This window comes from Apis mellifera, linkage group LG7 (assembly GCF_003254395.2).
Source record: "Apis mellifera strain DH4 linkage group LG7, Amel_HAv3.1, whole genome shotgun sequence".
Lineage (NCBI taxonomy): Eukaryota > Metazoa > Arthropoda > Insecta > Hymenoptera > Apidae > Apis > Apis mellifera.
Window position 1 is genome coordinate 11,901,815 of NC_037644.1, and position 19,882 is coordinate 11,921,696.

Below are 19,882 nucleotides of genomic sequence, written 5' to 3' on the forward strand. Positions count from 1 at the left end.
TCCGCCAACTTCTCCCCTCTTTCGACGGGGGTGGAAAATCGAGCGAGAGGCCTGGCCTCGCCCTCAGGAAACAAGCGAAAAGATAAGATTTATTATTCATCAACGGCGAAACTACTAACGCGGAAGTACTTAGCGCGCTAAGGTTATAAAAAAGAGAGAGGGAGAGAGAGGGAAAGTTTTCGTTCCGCCGGATTGTAGAAAAGGGATAAACTATTCAAACACGTAGTTCCTCCTTCCTCCCCAGTAAAATACTCTCTCGATATCGTTATTACTTATTCCACGGACAAGTAATAGGAAACTTTACCCCTCCCCTTATAAAAGTATTCTAATCCTTTGCATCACTTTGACCCTATTTCCACCCGGTCGCGGGTCGCTAAAACAATCGTAACTTTTCCCGTTTCCTCCCCGTGCAACGGCCGGGGCCGTTGTACGTATGCAATCGTGCCTCGCGATGAATATTTCATATTTACGTTACGTAGCCGACTACGTTACGTGGGCGACGGCATAAAGCGATGCGATTTCCACGAGTTAAATTTAAAAATACAATGCCTACTCGAAGAGGAATAACCCTCCTCCGCCATCCTTCTCCGTGGAGAAGGTGGATGGGGGTGGGACGCGTGCAAAAGTGTTTGCAAAAAGTCTGGGGAATTATTTGAGAGCAAATTCTACTTACCCCGCTGCGAAAATGTACCAGCGAGTAGTAAGTAGTCGGAGTATTCCTTCAAAGGAATACTCTTCCTTTCCCTCGAATACCTCTCCCTCGTTTAATTAAATGATAAAATAATATAGAATCGAGATAGAAAAAAAGGAAAAAGTTTCCATCCGTAGAGTTTCCATCTTCCATCTCCCTCCCCCCCTCCATCCGCTTCATCCATCTTCACGGATCTCTTTTCCCATCCACGAGGGTAAACGCGGAGGACCGTATGGACGGGGCGGATTATCGAGAGAGACCGATCCCACCCCCATGCTACATTTTACGAGTGGCTTGGCCGCGATATTGGAACGTGGACGTAAGATTAATTCGGCATTTCCCGCGCGCGTGATCGTCACAGTGGCAAGAAGCAATAATGGATCGCGGCGCCCGCTCCAAGTCGTCGGATAAACTCGCCGCGACCCTCGCGGCCGGCGTAGTAAGCCGCAAGAATAAGACTTTATGATCGCGGCCAATGAGAAAAACGTCCAACTGCGCGGTGAGTCACGGGTGTTGCTTCGTACGTGGTGGTGCATCCGAGCGGGGAACGTATCCCTAGCTCGTATATCCGTCAATATCACCGAGTGTTCTTAAGCCAGTATTACCGGATCTCGCCGCACCTGCGTTCCTCTTCTCGCCGACCGAAATCGTTTCGACGAGGAAGGGAAGGGAAGGGGAAGGGGAAAGGAGAGGCAGCAGTGATGAAAGGGGGAGAGAGAGAGAGAGAAATTGAATTTCTGGGGTGCATATTAAAGCCGGTCGAATTGTCCGGCAATTGTCGGGAGGCAAACTCGGTAGTTCAGGATTTTCCCTTTTGCGTGCCCATTTTCCCTCCCAGCCTATTTCTTTCTATACATTCGATCTATTTATACAAGCGGAACAAGTGGGTCGCCTTTCATCTTTCCAACGTAGCTCTTTGGCTATTACACGGGATCACGAAGCTGGCTCATTTGTGAAATCCTCTCCAACTTACGGACCGCGTAAGTGGTTTTAATAATATATATATATATATATATATATATATATATATATATATATATATATATATATATCACTGGCTGGAAAACGATGTTTCACGCTCGTGTTCCGCCACCAGAGCGGCGCGACCAAGATCGAGAGCCTTTAATTTCTCGTCGATCAAGATTCGAGTCCAGATTTTCCATCCCGTGACGGTCGTAGAACCGTTTAAACCGTCCCTTCCAAAAATCGTGTTTGTCGGCCGATTCGATCGATATTGTTTCTCCCTATTATCCGATCCACTCGCCGCCTTAATTTAATTCGACGCCTATACGCCGCCGGACGCCTCTCGGACGTCATTTATCATTAGCCGGGAAAAATCTGAACCTCGCGCATGAGATTCGATTCGATTCGATTCGGGGGAAGCCGCCATGATTCTCGTCCAAATTGATTAACCGTTCCCTTAAATTTATCGAGATAATTTACGCGGAAACGAGAGGGCATCGATTATTTTCCATTAGGAACGGGGAGAATTTATGATTAGCCGTAAAACGTTTCGGAGAAGGGGGGAAGAGTCGGAGGAAAAAAAAAAGGAAAGGGTACAGGCTCGTTACGAAACGTCGTACGTTTCGGTCAACCCTTCTTTCGACAATTCGCAAACTTACGCCTCGTCCCTGCGTTCGTCCACGCGCGGAAAGCTAATTAACCGTTTGTCGCGCTCGCTTCGAGCCCATTATTTATACGGGAGAGCAATATAAACGTCTATCGTACCCCCTTTTTCGAAGGGGTACGCAGAAAAGAAGCACGTGCACGTGCGGCTAATAAGCTTCTCTCTCTTTCTCTCTCCCCCCCTTTTTTTTTTTTACATATTCGACACGATCGCTTACTACGTTTGTATACCAATGTGCGCCAGAAAGGGATTTTATTTAATTACACGTGGCATTATACATTATTACGAGCGTTGAAACGTCACTCGCAGGATAAAACGAAATTCGATTAATTTTCGAACGCGTCCCTTTGTGCCGGGACGGGAAACTTCGTTTAATCGAAGGATAGAAATATAAATAAAGCAAAAAAAAAAAAAAAGAGAGGGGGGATGGGGAGAAACGATAGGGAATAAAACGAATAAAGCGCGAAATAAAACGAAATACAGCGAAAATAAAGATTTTTCGATTAAAATTCAAACGATAAACGCCCGGTCTTATTTCGAATTCTCCCGCTTATCCACCGACGAATCTTAATTTTCCGCTGCCTTTAATCGAATCATTTAATTAGCACTCTTGTAGTCGGCACCGTCTCCAAAGTTAACTGACAGACAGCCGCGGATTATATCGAATTATTTGGGATTATTAGATTAATACGTCCCCACCCCCCATAGAAAAGTTATGATTTCGGTTCATCGGTTAGCCGGTAAGTCTTTCGACGAGAGAGAGCCGGGATCCGAGAAATCGTGTCCCCCGCCACGACGAATTTCACCCTCCTCCTCCTTCTTCCCTCCGAGTTCTTTGGAATTCATAGAATTTCATAGCGGAAACGCGACCACGTTCCAACGTTTTCGCGTGAGCTAACAATCGGCCTTCAATCGATAAACCTCATTCAACCAGACGAACAAAAGTGCACCGACTGTAAAGTTAATTTCCCCGCCCCTCTCCCTTTCTCGCTCGCACGGATTCCGCCTGCACAAACGCGCGCAACGTCAAACATCGCCGCCCCTACGAAAATTACACCGATTCTTGTCCGATCGAATTAATTCCACCCGGCCGCGCTAATTTCAACCGATGGAAAGCTACACCTTTCGCAAAAATTGATTCGATCCCCGCCATTTAAACGCCTTTCCTCCAAGGATCCCCCTTCCAATAATTAAAGATAATTTTTCTTTTTAATCTACGTAGATTTTGCCCTATTCTTCCTATATGTATGTTACATTGTTCGTTACTTCGATCCGAATCGACGCTTTGAGAATAAGTTTTGATTAATTTTGTTAACTTTACCTCGCTCTCCGTGGACCTCTACCGATATTCCCTGCGCGATTAAATATTATCAAGCGACATTCCGTAAATAGCGGGAGTATCGGACGGGGAGAGTGGATAAAGGAAAACGACTAGAAAGAGCATCGGGCGTTGTGTAGGCGCGGTAAAAGGGAGGATAGGTAGAAAAGGGGGTGGTACGTCTGATAGAGGGGACGATCGAAGAGGGGGACGCAGCAGGGGTAGTTTCAGTCATATCGACCACACCACTTTGCCTCCCTGTGCCACGGCACGCCGCTCGTGAAACACCTGAGCCCACCACCCCTTCCTCGCCCCGGAGAGTACACCGACTACTCCTACCTATCTACTCCCTGTACGCTTCACCGATCTGCCGGGAACAGGATCTAAAAATATACTAATTCTTCCGGTTTCGCCAAACCACCCCCGAAATCGTGGAGATTTCCTTCGGTTGTCCGGGTTAATCCTGAAAGATTAACCGACATCGATCAGAGGGTGGGAAACAAGGGGAACAAGCGGGCGATACAAGGGAAGGTATCGAACTTGTGGAAAGAAACAAGGTTTAAAGATTTTCCATCCGCGCGCACGGATAAAGAACCGACGGAGGCGGCGGCGGCGGCGATGGTTTCTACGGCTTTGGCCGCGCCGCAACCGTGAAAATACGGAGAGCAAAGTACGTTAATGAAAGAATTACAAGTTGCAAAAGTGAGGGACTTCAAAGGCGAAAGCCTCTTACCTACGGTTAGATATCGTGGCTGGAGAAACAAAAAAAAAAACCTGGGAGGGGACGTTGCAGAAAGAGAGAGAGAGAAAGGGAGAGGGAGAGAGATGGTAAGGAAGCTTTCGCGCAGCTTTTAATCTACCTCGGTGGGTGACCGAGCTTGAAAACCTTCGGCCGGGCTTTTGAACTCGCGAGCCGATTTAAGAAGGAAGAGTCAGTCGTCCTCGTCCCTCCCCGCGGAAAAGTATCAAGTCTGAAAACAAAGGGGACTAATTGGAGCAAATATCGCCGCGATTTTATTCACTCCCCTCGAAATACCTAAAGGAATTTCTAAAGGCTCCCGACTCTTGTTTTCGGTGGTTGGCCGATGAAACGGATTCGGGTATTTTTCCAGCAGGTAATCCTCCCGGACGGGACTCGACTCGAAAGAAAAATTTCTTTCCCTCGGACGATTTACGCTGTATACAGCGTTTCTTCGATACGCTTTCCCCTCCCATCCTTCCTCCCTTTATTTTCCATCCTTCGAGTAGCTGTATTTCGCGAGAGCCGACGCCTGTCCAATCTCGCTCGCTGCACGCGTCTCACCTGTCCTGTCCTGTCCTGTCCTGTTCTGTTCTGTCCTGTCCTTCTTTCCTTCCTTCCTTCCGTGGAGAAAAATAATTTCTCGAGAGGGAAACGGAGGGAAACCCTGTCGACTAACAACGCGAGGTGAAGGGAATTCGCGCGATACCGCCTCCGCCTCCGTGCGGTTCAGTCGCGCGAGTGGCCGTGAAACAATGCCTCTTAAGCGACGCCTCTGTTCAACGGGGAAACAAAGAAGGAATAAAAATGTTTTAATCCATCCTCCCTCCGTCATTCCTCCGTCCCGCGATGACCTCTCCCTATTTTTCCATTTCTTTCTCCCCCTCTCTCTCTCTCTCGACCTCGGTTTTCGAGATGGTTGCATTAAATCGCGGAGCAAAGGGCACGCATTCACGGTAATGCAACCATTCTCGTTCGAGCATACTCGTACGTGAACGTTTACAATGCGCGGCCCGTTCCAAAATGTCCCAATAATTTTTTTTAAAACGCCTCAAATCTCAAAACTTCGTCCTCCGAATAATACATATCCTTGTCTCTCTTTCCTCGTCTCTCTCCTTATGCTAATTCTAAATCTTCCGATTCCACCCTTATTCTACTTATTTCTGTAATCTTTTTTATTTATACGCGCTATGTATATTTTTTTATCATTCGAATGTACAGGATCGCCCGTCCGTTCTTCGATCGAGCAAGATAAGGAGGGATTCGTAACCGGGTCGAAGCGAAAGGGAATCGATGGATATCCTCCGCGAGACGGCGGCAGACGTTCGAATTCATTGTAACCCCACCTCGTACGTACACGAGCGCGGTCGCGTGCGTTGCGCGTCGAACGAGCTTATTTTTATACATTAAACCGAGATCCGGGCGGGAGGGGAAGGCGGGAAAGCCCGGACGGCTGTCGGAGATGGTATCCTCATCCGGGAGAAAATCCCTCCGCTCGTAACGGAGGCTGGCTGGGCGCAGTAGTAACGCTAAGCTCGACGGGAGATGCCGCCTGCGGTCTCCATAAACAGCGCTTACGCTACACTCACATACACGCGCGCGCGCGCGCGCACGGAGAGGGAGGGTGGGGCTGGGGATGTGTAACGTTCCGACCCCTGGTCGTTGTGTACGTGTCTGCTACGCTTACCAACAACGGGGGAACACCTCGTAGTTTCGCGGCATCTTAGTCGGTGGCGGTGGCCGTGCACGAGGATACACGAGGCTTTAAAGGATGCGCGAAACAAGAGACGGGTCCCTTTTCGACGCTCGATGGATCGTTCGTTCGCCCTGCCTTTGCGCTTTACGCCCCGCCGACCGTCACTCGTCATCCCACCGGGGAAAACCCTTCGAAATATTACCGGGTAAAGTCCTCACGGAGTCTCCTCCCTCCTCCTCCTCCTCCTGCTCCGTCTCGCCTGTCTCGGTTTCCCTTCTCCTTCCTTCCCCCCCCCCCTCTCTCTCTTTCCGCACGGTTCGACGAACCACGAAAGAAAATCGTATAATTAACGCACACCTGGACTGGATTTTAATTATATCGCCCTTACGAAAGACGAAACTGTCCGGCCAATTACCGGTTTATCTAATCGCGCGATTAAAAAGAAAGATCGCGCGAGCAAGAAATTTATTCGAGATTTATAAGTTTAATCGTCGGGGAGGTGGAGTTAAGAAAATTACCACGGATGGCCTGGCACCGCTCCAAAAGCTTGAAACGCGATGTAAATACGCGACGATTTCACCCCCCCCCTCTCCTCGACACGGCGTTATTTATGCCTCCGCGGGACGAAATCGAACGGGATCGATGAAACTCGATTATGGCCATGATATCGGTTTTGCGGCCAATTCGAACCCCGATGTTATTAATTTATCGCGGGGGAGGGAAACAACTATAGTCGGGCAACGTGTATATCCGACCCGAAAAAGAACGTACGTGCGCGGAGAAAACGATCCGCGTCCCGCTACTATTGACATCGAGCTTGATTGTAGCCCGTTAACAAGGCATGATCGTCCATCTATCCCCCATTATGCGGGGGCTATAGTCATGCCAGGTGCAGTAATCGCCGACTATACGCTGGTAATGCCGATCTAAACCCCTTGATCGGCGAAACACTCGGTGGTACGGGGGGGGGCCACCCATTCCACGAGGTGGAAACCTGTCGATACTGGGTCCCCGCGATGAATCTCCGCGCCACGGAGACACGTGAAAGCCCGCGAAGCGAGCAATAATAGACGCGTTGTGTTCACGTGACCGTTGATACAACAACGGAACGATACGATTCTTGGATGGACGGGGAGGCCGCTCCATATTTAATGCAACCTCGAAATGTAGGTCGGATTTCTGCTTCCAGACGTTAAACAATTCAGAAGCCGGCAGGCAGGAGTTTGGATCCTAAAGTAGTTCCGCTACTTAAGAGGATCCCCTCCCCCACCTCCTCCTCCGTAACGTAGCAAAAGATCCGTTCGAATTCGAAATTCTCTCCCCCCTCGACCCGGTAAAACCAAGGCCTGTCAAAGGCTTTACAATTACACCGGATGAACGGAGAACGCGCTAATTGAAGGCACCGTTTAAACAACCTCCTCCATTTACCTGGGAATCAACGAGTCTGAAAGGAGACGGCGATTCGTTAGAGTTTGCGAATTGGAAGGAACGCGAGGGAGGACAGGAGGAGAAACGAACGCCGTCTTGGACCCGTATTCGGAACTCGGTCAATGAATAACGACGGGGACTCGAGCTCCACACGTATCTCGATACGAATGTATCTTTAGACTCGTCCTCCTCGTTTAATATCAAGCGGGCGGTGATGAATTTCGGTTCTTCCGCTCGTTGTTTCGTCGCGAAAGAATGATCCACCCTCGTAGATCTAATTTATACAAGTTCGACTCGACGAACGATCGCTCTTTGATCGGTGCTTGAATTTTTTCTTTTTCTTTTTTGTTATCGTTATCCGACTAATTCACCCGCGCACGGTAAATTCACGAACGCCCCGAACGAGGTCGAGCGGTTTTTTCTTCCTCGTCCGCCGTGGGACGGAATTCGTTAAATAATACCCGTCGACGACGATATATCCCTCGTCTTATCGCACGATTTCTACTTGGGCTCGTGGCCCGTGGATCCACCGCATAAGGAATTCGATCCTTTTCTGCGGTTCAGCGGCAGCCGGTTCCAGCTAATTGGAATGTTTGGCCGGAATATCTGGGACGGCCGTTGCGGATGGTCAGAAATGTACCATCTTGCTCTATCCGCAATGACGAATTATCCCTGATACCAGATTCTATGACAGAGAGAAAGAAAGAAGAAAAAAAAAAAGAAAAATTGCAAAACTCTTCTTCATCGAAAATAGTTTAAAACGATCTCTCGTCCAAGAGATATATCGATTCCCTTCAATCTCTCGAATTTCGCGGCGAGAAAATTTTTGTTCCACCCTCGACTCGCTAACTTTCTAAATCGAATTGAAAATTTTCCACGCGGAGAGAGAGATTCGACATAGAGAGTCCACGCACACTTTGTTACTTTGAAACCAGCTAGACAGAGAGAGATAGAAATAAAAAGACAGGGAGAGAGAGACGGTTTCCCTTTACGCCTGGGACACGCGATCGACGTAATAGAAATATTTGGCCTAAATATCTGGCGCAGGATTTCGCCAGGATCGGACGAAATGCCGGCAAGTGAAACGGGGATACCTTGTGGCTGGCATCAGCGCAAGCAGGCGCGGCGCAGGGGTACAAACGTGAAAGAGGAGGCTAGGTTCTACGTAGAGTGGATCGATCCGGCTGCCAGGTCAACCCTCGCCGCGGTTCACTCCGCCTGTAACCGCCCGCCGCGAGGTATTTCGCGTTTACATCGCGACGTTGTTACTTACGCGGCACAACCGGCCGCTGTAAATTCGAAAGGAGATTCTTCCCCTCCCCTCCGCTCGAGGAAAAAGGTGAGAAGACGGCTGGATTTCAGAGTCGAGAAGATATATGAGATCGTCGAAATCGGTCGGAATCTCTGTGGCGCGTCGTACGTGGGTTAGGATCGGTTACGATTAATTCATGCTACTTTCGATTCCGTCAGTGAACGGGCACGCGTCGATCCTGGGCCGGAATATTGGAACGTCGATTATGACGCTTCGAAGCAAAGCTCGGGAATGGAACACCGGGGATGTCGATATATGGATTTTGCGTATTAAAGGATTCTCATACGGAATTAATAATGGAAAATGGCTATTTAGACGGTAATGACGTTTCGATAATTGTATGCAAAGATTGTACGCGCGAGGAAATTAACGTACGAAGATTGGACGTGGAGGAAGGCCGTTGTTAAGGGGAATCGGTTTAAATCGGTGAATGATTGTATTCGTTCGATGACAATGAACAAACTGATTCCCCGTTTCATCGTTTATTCCTCTCTCTCTCTCTCTTCGTTTCAATACCCGCGTTATTTTATTAATTCAATCCGATAAATAACTACCATTTAATGGACGTTTCGCGACCGCGAGCACGGTAATATGGAAATGTTGGGAAATTTAAACTATCCTTCGGTTAACAATATCGCCTATTTAAAATTCGCTCGTACGTGAAACGAGCATTTCGAGCATTTCGCCTCGTCGAGAAAATGAACGGAACGGGGGAGGGGAGGGGAATAATATAGGTGCATAATTGGGGCGATAAGCAGCGCGATTAAGTTTGATCGAATCTACGCTGAATCGGCGCCGAGGTCCGGAGGCGCGGAGAGGGCAATTTGTTGATCTAACGTGTACGGTCAGCGGAATCGGCGTCGGTGAGGGGTTATAGGTAAGTATATCCCGGCCCCCGGAAAAATATCGGAGGTAGCGAAGCGGTATACGTGGGATATCTACATCGGTATCGGTATTATTCGACGTTTTCATTAGCCATTGACATCGACTACGTATAAAATATCGATTCGCAGTCTGCGGATACGTCCGCTTTCTCTGCCCGACGCGTTAATATTAATTTTCGAGCTTTTACATTCCCCTCGCCATTCGGTACACTCGTAACATAGATTAATTGAGAAAGCCTGTTACCGAGAAGCGAGACAGTGGTTATTAATGGCATAACAAAATATCGAACGCGTACCGGCCCACCTTTGAAACTCTACGATTTTTAAGCGCGATAAGTTTTCCCAGGCCAGGCAAAGGAACAATGTACTACCTGGGATGATTAATGGCTTCCGTTTTTCGAGAATTCAAATTTCTCCAAAAAAAAAAAGGAGAAAAAAAAAAGGATTAATTTTCATTCCCCAATTTATCGTTGGCGAGAAAAATTGGTTAAATGTATGCGGAGGAGGGAGGGGGGGTTAAGACTGGATCTAAAAATATTTGGCGGATCGTTAAATTTCTTCAGTGTAGTCGCCGTACCAAATATACCAGCTGAATATCTTTATTTATTTTTTTTTTCTTTTCTTTTAAACCGGATAGAAACGAAACGCTCGTATTACGTATGACGTGCACGAGAGTCCCTTATGAAAATATAATTTAATACTGCAACATCAAAATACGCCGGGTTTTTCCAGCGTTACACCACCGACGAATAGTTGACGATATTTAAATATTTTTTTCCTACCAGGTTACGAATTATAATACAGGCCATTATCTTCAAAATGATATTTTCATACGGAATGATAATACGTTGATGCGTATCTTCAGCTTTTGTTAATGGATTGCGCGTAAAATTTCCGTTAAATTATAATCCCGAGAAAAAGTTTTCAATCCGTACAACACATTTCCTCTCGCGTTGTTTTTTTCTTTTTTTTTTCTTTACGAATCGTTAAAAATTACCTCATCATATTCTTCCTCTTTTTTCGAAAGATCATTACGAATTAAACCAATTTGCTCGATATATATATATATATTTATATGTATAAAACAAATTTCACAAACCGTTTACAATTATGATTTACAAAATAATAATATCCCCCGCAACATTAAGTAAATCCACCGTTCAACGTTCTCAACCGTTTATCCCGTTTCTAATTAATAGCACACAATTTGAGCAGAAATATAAAAGTTCCCCTCTCTCCCGCCCGAATAAGTCTGCCACTGCCGTAAAAAATGATTCTTGTTGTTCGCTACACCGAAAGCGTTTATTTCCGCGCGCCACTAAATCTAAGCTCCCGGAAGAAAGGTAGGAGTGTAATGACGGTGTACTTCGTAGAAACAATTCCGGCTTCTCTTTTTCTGCCAAGTCGGATAAGCTCGACTCTCTCCGGCCACTTATCAGGAAGAAATTACTCCGCGGAAATCTTGTTCCACATTTCTGATCGCATCGCGCATCGGGGACGAAGCGAATAAAAAAAAAAAAAAAAAAAAAAAGAAAAAAAAAATAATCGATAAAATACCGTACAGTGAACGACTCGTATAAACCCCTCGCGCGATTATTCTCCTCCCGTGTATATCGTGTCATCGTGATTCCATACGATCGAGATATCGATACGAGAAACGCGCGAGAAACACGATAGCGCGATATTATACAACGAACGATCGAATTATTAATTTACGACCGTTACACTCGCGTGCGAGAGATATTGCGCAGGCCGTCGATTCGAAACGAGAAGACGGCAATAAGGAAACACTTCTGAGAACGAGTCGGAGAAACTGTTAAAGACGACAGCCTGTCGAGTTAAATGGGATTAGAGGGTGTATACATGGATAAGGTCAGCATACGAGAGTATCAACCACGCCTCGCGAATGTATATGTATATGTATATGTATACACGTGTCGCGCGCAAGATTGTTTGCGTCGCACAAGTACTTACGCCTTATGCCCCGTTCAGATGTTCACGACACGTCTGCTGATTGATTCTCTGAAGTGATTTCGTACTATCGGCACGCATTATCATACACAAGCCAATAGGGGGCAATATCTCGAATGGGTACGCTTGATTCATGGACATGCAATATTGTTCACAATCGCGTTACCGCGACATTTCAATGCCGGGGCGTATGTCCAGAAGCGTGAACATTGTTGCTGAATACCGTAATTTAAGCGTTCTTACATCGCCTTTTTGTCGGAAAAATTATAAAACCGCGAAAAGTGTCTAAGACGTTTCGGAGTGAAAACATTTTGAGATTTGCAATGATGTTTAAAATATGCCAATATATAATTAGTTAGGTGGAATATTTAAAGAACGAAAATAACCTTTATTCGAATTCCGATTCGTTAATTATATGTTCGTGAAAATATGAATATGCATAAAAATTCTCGGTCCGGCGATTATTTATCTTGTATGATGTCATTAATAATCGATATAATCATTTTTTCGTATTCGATTATGCAAAAAGGAAGAGAGCAAAAAAATATATATATATAATATATTACACCTATTTTAATAATGTATTAATACATATGGTAAATGTAAAGAATTTCCGTATGAAATTAATTTTACTCATATTTTTTCGTTTTAATATGTCAAAACATCCGTTACACGAGCTGCCCCAAGGATACATTTTTGAAAGGAATCCTCTTATACGCTTCGTTCGTTCCTCTACAGAGCCGCTGAATGTTCGCGTCGACGTTTGACATTCGTCGCGCCAGACGAACCGAATCAGACCTCGGGGTCTACCGTGAATCGTAAAACGCGTACAAGAAGGAAGCGAATACGGCGTAGTCTCTCATATACGAAGTTACAGTCATGAAAACGGAGTAATAGAGAAGTCGATGCGGTAACTCGAATTCATTTGAAATGACGAAAATCCAATCCGGAGAAAGAAAAGATTATGGATGAAAAACCACGGTCAATCGTAAAATTGTGTTTCGTGGAAATATATTGGCCGATGTAGTAAAAGATAAAAGGAGGAAAAAGAGAAATGACAGATAGACGTTGGAAGCACGGCGTTCGAATTTTGAAATCCGTTCATTGTTAAATTTTTATGGAAGAGAGCAACGGGGGAATTGTGAAGGAATTGATAGGTGTATAGGTCGAGTCTCGTAAATCGACCGATACGATTATTTACAAAGTTTTAAGACATATGAAAGAAGTACAAAAAATAGTTGATTTATATGGACACGTTGTACGATACAAATTATACAAGGTACATATTTTTTCCCAAAGAAATTGCGACTATTATAATATCAAATTCTTACCTTATAAATAATTTATACGCGTATGTGTTGGTTCGTTTCTCATATATCGTTACTTCTTTAACCACGATACAAGTAAAATTGTATTTATATCTCTTAGAAATGTAGAATCACTTTTTAGTTCTTCTTAATCTTCTAACCTAACGTCGAAATTCAAGATGGTTGCTAATAACTATCATCTAGTGTCTCCACCTATATCGTCTAATTTTCGTTTTAATTGTACGAACCATTTTTATGTAGTTTAAGAACACGCACGTACACGTAATACGTAAAACGTTGACACGTTGATTGTTCATCACGTTAATAGAAAATATCATTACGTGTTTTTGAAAGTCGTGAAAATTCAATCGTCATTATAAAGAAGAAATTAGAATTAGAACAATCGTTTCTACTTACAAAAATAACCTGGACCCATGTTGATGTTTCGTGATTCGTTGATCCATCCATTGCACGAGTTCGAACGAAAGTTTAAAAGCACTACGAAGATGATCGAATTGTTCGTTTTACGATCGGGTAAATCGTGTCACGTGAAATGAAAATGCGAAGGACAAGAAACTTTTTCAAACTTTGAAGATAGTCGTTTCGTAGTCGCATGTGCGGGCCCACGGCAGGCGGTATATACGGGTGCAAGTTTAGTTTACGGTGTCGCCACGGGTCACGGTGGCGCTGCGCCGCCAGCGCGATCCTCAGTTCGTCACGGGGTCGCGAGGGGTACGCATTGCCTTCGTCGATTGGCCGTACCCACGTTCGTTCGTTGTAACGCGCGAAAACCGTACAAACACGTTTATTCGCTTACAGTCTTATAAAACGTAATTTCGGGGATCGTGAATCGTTCGCAGCTTTTTGTCAGTGATTTCTGTGCGGTGTCATGTCGCGAAGTTGTACGTTACGCGCGTGATACTTTATATCTTTGCAACATAACGAAGGAGACAGTGCTCGAAAGAACGAGGAAGGGGAAATCAACAATACTGCGCATTCTGCGACGCAAAAACGCGAGGAGCACAGGTTACTTTTGCTGTCACCAAACGTGAGTGTCTCTTTCTTTTTCGTTTTCTTTTTCACTTTCGTTGCTTTCCTCGGTTCTTCGACACCATTTCGACCGTACACGTTCTACGAAGGAAGGAAGGATAGTTCCAATCGTTACTGACAGTTCGACAGACTTCGATTCTGACGCGTGGTTTAGAATTCTTGATCGTGCATAAGGCGACGTGTTTCCTTTACCTCCTGCCAATATTCTTAGACCGATAAAGTTGAATTTCCGTTTGAATACTGCGCGTGATACATGTGTGTCGTTTCATGTATATTAGAACGTGTAACGTATTCGTATTCGTGACACACTCGGCATAAGTATACGGTACGTGATGTATACTCTGTTTTACAATTGCGTAAATACATTCTATATCTTTCATTTCTCTATATATAGGTAATTTATTGTTAAAATTAGGAAAAGATGATATTATTTTCAAAGGATTTCTTAAAATTTTTGTACAAATATTTGAAAAAATACGATTTAGAGAGCGGTTTGCTCGACAGATTTATGCGTATAATTCGTGCGACCGTAGAAAAGTACGTTACACATTCTCAACCGTTTATTGAATTGCAAATGGCGGAATTATTTGAAAATATTTCTGACACGTATACGTTTATTTTATACGATTATTTTTTTTTAATAGAAAGTAATTATACATGTATTCCGTATAATAATAATAATAATATTAATATTAACGAGTTATAATAAAGTGAATAAAATATATAATGAAATATAATACAATTTTTTTATCTTATTTCTAAATTTCATAGATATTGTTAAAAAAAATATGCCTTTTGCAATTAAATACGATATTATTACATTTTACAATTACGTGAGAATAAGAAAGTTCTTCTTTCGTAAGCTCTGTGCATTAATTTTCGAATAATCTAGAATTATGGCGAAACAGCTTTTTATTTAAATTATTTAAGTAGACGAGGTTCGTTCAATTAGTACCTATGGAAAATCCAACTCTGCTTTTCTATTCAGAGATATTTGCTCTGAAATAATTTTTTCCTCCATTCGACGATAAAAAAACTGTAGAATATTCACATTTTTTGAACCAGAAACTAAAAGCGAGATATTAAAATACTTTCTTCCGAAATTTTTCATAAATAAATAAATGGTAATGATTTCAAAATAATTCACAATACAAGTCGTTGAATTTATTCTGCTTATTAATTTCATTTTAATTTTTAATTATTCGCGACGATAAAAATACGCGAAATAAAATCAGAATAATCACGAATGAATACGAAATGAAAGCACGAATAAGCATACGAATAGACGCAATATAAACAAAAAAAAAAAAAAAAAGAACAACATTTCGCGTATTTAAGAAACTCTTATCTCCAGCTCCACTCACTTTCGTACACAATAAGAATTCCACGAATTGTGTATCCACAATTCAGTTCTAAGAAAAATCGCGAAAAAAGTTTCACTCGCGTTTCCTCGCGTATCTTTTACCTTTTAGCAACTGTTTCGTACACTTATCTCGCGTCGTATCACAACTATAAGGATAAGGACATCCGTTTCTCGAATCTCTCGAATATGTAACAAGAACGATCCTGTCTGCACACAGTATATACACAATTTAAATAAACACATTGAAATATTTCGAAAAATATGAAAGATAGGAAAAAATGATTTTCAAGATACATTTTAACGTTTTACCAGAATGTATTAAAATATAGAAATTGCAAAATAAACGTTCGAACGTGATTTTCGCAAAATTTTCCAGGATCGTTTTGTAAATAATTTTTTCCACCTTTATCATTTTTCGAGATAATATCGGACTCGCTTAAATCGACGCTATACACATACCGGATGATATTAATCGTCACGAGACATAATTCTTGTCATAAGGCCACGTGGAAACTGCTGCACCACTGGTTGCTTCCGCACGATAAGCGATTCTCTTCGCGTAACACAGTGTGTACCATGCACGTCACTCTACGTTCAAACTAGTACTTCATGTCAACGACTCCTTATACCAACCACTTATACGATCGCTATCCATTCACCCGTTGCTTTATAAATCTCGTATTCTTCTCGCGCTCGCGGACACGGTCCGTCGTGCAATCTTTCCAAGATAATACCCGTGTTTCGCGGAACGCCGGTTTCGCACAATCGACGAGTTGCAAACGTTTTCCACCGATAATAAAGCGGCCATCGCATAAATAATTAATCGCGTGTAATCGGCGGTATTTACGTTCATATTGCCGCCGCTCCGGCGAAAATTGCTTCTCTTTGTCGCGGGGACGTGAATTGCAACCTGAATGACGCATTTTCAAATACGCCTCGAATACGTATATTTATTTATTTATTTATATTTTTACCACCTCGGCCCGCTTGAAATAAAGGAAACGATTCGCGGACGTAATGCCGTTTACTCTCCAAATAATTTTTTTCGTTTTAATGCGCGGATTTAAGAGGATTCTTTTCCTTTCTTCCTTCGAGCCGATTCTTCCCTCGCTCGAAGAAAATTTTCGGTGGAAGGATTATTATTCTTGTTCGTCTGTGAAGTTTCGTCCCGGACAACAAAGAACGGGGTTGAAGTTAAATTATGCCTCGCTGAATATAGATCGGGTTGAACACTTTGTATAAATGTAGGAACATCGATCAACGGCCATATGAGCCATTATATTACTTCGCAGTGATAACAAATAGCGCTTCTTCCGCGATAATTTCTCTTCCCGTTCGTTCTCGCGTCTTTGGTTGCTCTTTCTTTTCTTCTCTCTCTCTCTTTTTCTCTCTCTATCTTCGATCTTCGTCTCTGGTTTTCCTGGCATTGAAACGCTCGTGCGCACGGAACACGGAGTAGAACAGGTGCCTATTTTCTTATGCCCTCTCGTCAGGGGCGGGTTTATGGTTTATTTACCGTCTTGTTTGCGTCTATTCTCCTCTCTCTCTCTCTCTTTCTCCCGTCCTCGACCGTAGGTAGATCAACGAAAAGCATTGGAACACACGTACAACACGCCGAGTGGAATACCACTCGCGACTTGCTTGTTTATTGATTAACCATTAGCGAAATTAATGGTTGCTCCAGGCTCCGACACAATGCCGCTATAAAGCTTATGAAGGTGAATTAGATACGGGACACTTGAGCGAATTGCACTTTATTCATGCATCACGTGAATACCCGTTGTTACCATGGTGATGTAATGTTTGTCAATTTAACATGTGATTTTCGTTGATTAGTTTTCATTTAATTGAAAAATGAGGTAATATTATGGAAGGATTAACGATGCGTATTAACGTTTCGTTGTTAATAAATACGTAACGGATGTGATATGTAAATTAACCCTGTTTCCAAGAATGTGTTAAAATTTCGTTGTAATTCGTTACTCGACGGTGAAATAGCGAGGAAATTCTTCGAAATTACCACGATTGTTAAAAATATTCGATTAAATTTCGGGCAAAAAGAAAATCTGCACAAATCTCCGCCAGAGATCGGATCGATACGATCAAACTCGCATCGAATTTCATTAGCAAATGAAGGGTATATAGGAGGAGGAGGAGGATAACGCTGCACCGTCATTCATTTTATAATGGCAGGAATGTCAAACAAGCAGGATGACAGTGCTCGGCCGAGAAGAAAGCTACACTTGACTATTTTATGCCGCGTACTCCTCTTCGCTCGGAGCCACGGAACCCTCTTGCATGCGCTAGTTCAGTTTCAAACTTTAATTAAAAAGGTGGAGTCGCAATAAGCTTCCACCGTCCACCCTTCTCTCTTTTTCTCTTTCACCCTCCTCTCTCTCTCTCTCTCTCTCTCTCTCTCTCTTTCGCTTTACCCCTTCCCCCTCTGTCGCCGAAACTCCGGAGAGAAGTAGAGCTATTTTAATTTCATTTACCAGAAATAAACAGAACAATCAAATTAACGTAGGCGAGTGAATATGCACGTCCGACTTTGCCTTTGATGTATTCCCGAAGTGCGTATTTTCGGAGCAACGCTACCCTTTACCCTCCATTCTCCGTCCCTTCCACCCTCCCTCGGATACCTGTCTTTCCACCCTACTAGTTGCAACTGTATTTTCATCCCGTGTGTGTACATAGATATATTCGTTATATATACATATACATACATATATATATATATATCGTAATGCGTGGAAGGATAAAACCGCTAACACAGGGATTCGTGAGCGACGATTTGCTATTCACTTTGTGCGTTTGTGAATTAATTAACGGATTTTACCGATGCAGAACGAAGAACCGCGCACGAAACGAACAGCCGCGGGGATAGAATCGCGAAATGTTCTATATATATATATATATATTTGTATGTATATATATATATATATAGGCATTTGTTACGAATTCGAATATCGACTGTATCGTTGCTTCCATCGTCGGAAACGCGCGGAGTTTTCTAGCCCGAAATTCACAACCACGAACAAGAACAATTGGAAACGTTTCCCATTGCGGGTTGATGATTTTAAGAACGCAGAGGTGAGAAACGCGGGATCCTCGATGATACGTCCAAGGATTTATGGCCGCGATAATACAGTTAATAAGGTTTCATTAAGGATTCGGGGGGATAAAATTGCTCGCATATCTGGTGAAATATTCGCCGACTTTCAATTACGCGCGTCCGCGATAATAAATTTTCCAACCGGCAATCTGGCCGACCTGGCGGTATACCGTTGAATAGAACGCGTTACAAGGCAGAAATTAAATGAAAATTAGCAACCCGTTTTCAACCCGTTACCTAATTAAAAGCGTAATTATTTAGGAATTACCCGGGCAGCTCGCGGGAACAAACAAACGCGCGAGCCGCATCGAAATTTCTCTTCTCTGTCGATGGCCCCGAGCTATGCCGGCCTACGAGCGTTTCCGCGCTCGCTCGATCGACACAGCCGACCGTCGCGCCATTTCGATCCAACCTGTTCCCAACGGCCGAGAACAGCGCTCCACTCCGACCGACCGAATATTTGCCGAGACGTTTATCATGGAACGAGTATAGTCTCCTCCTCGTACCAATTACAAGGTCGGCCGACGTAACGAACGACGACACCGGGTCATCTCGAAGGAGCGCACTCGATTTACCGCGCCACTTTGCAACCAGGCTAGTGCCGCGCGGCATACCTTAATTTCGCTGGAACGGGAAATATTTATCGAGTACCGAATCGTGGAGTAATTGCGTGCTCGTCACGTTGGGACGGAAGGGAAGGGGGCCGCGTAATGAATAATCGGCCCGTTCGTCCACCGATCACGCGCGTGAGATTACAGTCACATTTTGCGCTGCACGGTACTGTCAACGTCGCGTGCGATTAACACGTCGATTCCAGCCGCCCAGGAAAAGGAAGGGGAGAAACACCAACGGTTTCTCGTAAACATTTTTGTAGGGATTTCTCGCGATAAACGAGACTGTATCTGGGCATAGGCATCGCACTCGAGGACTCGCTCGTTATTACCGTCGAGCAATTCTCTCGCTCTTTTTAATCGTCCCTACCATTAACGCGTCAAACTTCTTTGTTCCGTTTCCCGCACACGCGCGCGCGCGCGCGCCAAGTGAAATCGTGTCGTTTCGCGTACGTCGTAGCCCGCTTAGCAAAGAGTCCATTACCCGGAGTAGATCGACCTAAATAATTAGAGGCATGCTTGTTTAGCGGAGTGGTCGGTCGGGTGTGTTTTAACTACTCGAGAGGAGAGGTAAAAAGCTACCGCCTGCCTCCCTCTAAAACGTGTATTTATCTTTCCTTTCCGAAGATCGCAAAGAAAACTGGTGGAAAAATCGTTCGAATATAATTATCATAGGAGGGAAATACCGAAATGTTTCTGCCACCGTTGCACTAATAGCTACGAAATTTTACCCCGGGAACTATCCTTGGCCAAACAGAGAGATCGAGGTTGTT

General features: G+C 44.1%; 1 protein-coding gene and 1 long non-coding RNA gene across 2 annotated transcripts in view; one reads left to right on the plus strand and one right to left on the minus strand.

Moving 5' to 3' along the window:
* Window positions 1–13,517, minus strand: part of LOC102654113 — a 116,207-nt gene extending 102,690 nt beyond the window's left edge. Inside the window, exon 1 of the long non-coding RNA XR_411181.3 lies at window positions 13,391–13,517. This is a non-coding gene — a long non-coding RNA (uncharacterized LOC102654113). The remainder of the gene's footprint in view (window positions 1–13,390) is intronic.
* Window positions 13,518–13,698: 181 nt separating this feature from the next.
* LOC411201 (discoidin domain-containing receptor 2) overlaps window positions 13,699–19,882 on the plus strand; it is a 138,803-nt gene continuing 132,619 nt past the window's right edge. Inside the window, exon 1 of the mRNA XM_006568367.3 lies at window positions 13,699–14,021. The gene's annotated coding sequence lies outside the window, so the exon portion shown is untranslated. The remainder of the gene's footprint in view (window positions 14,022–19,882) is intronic.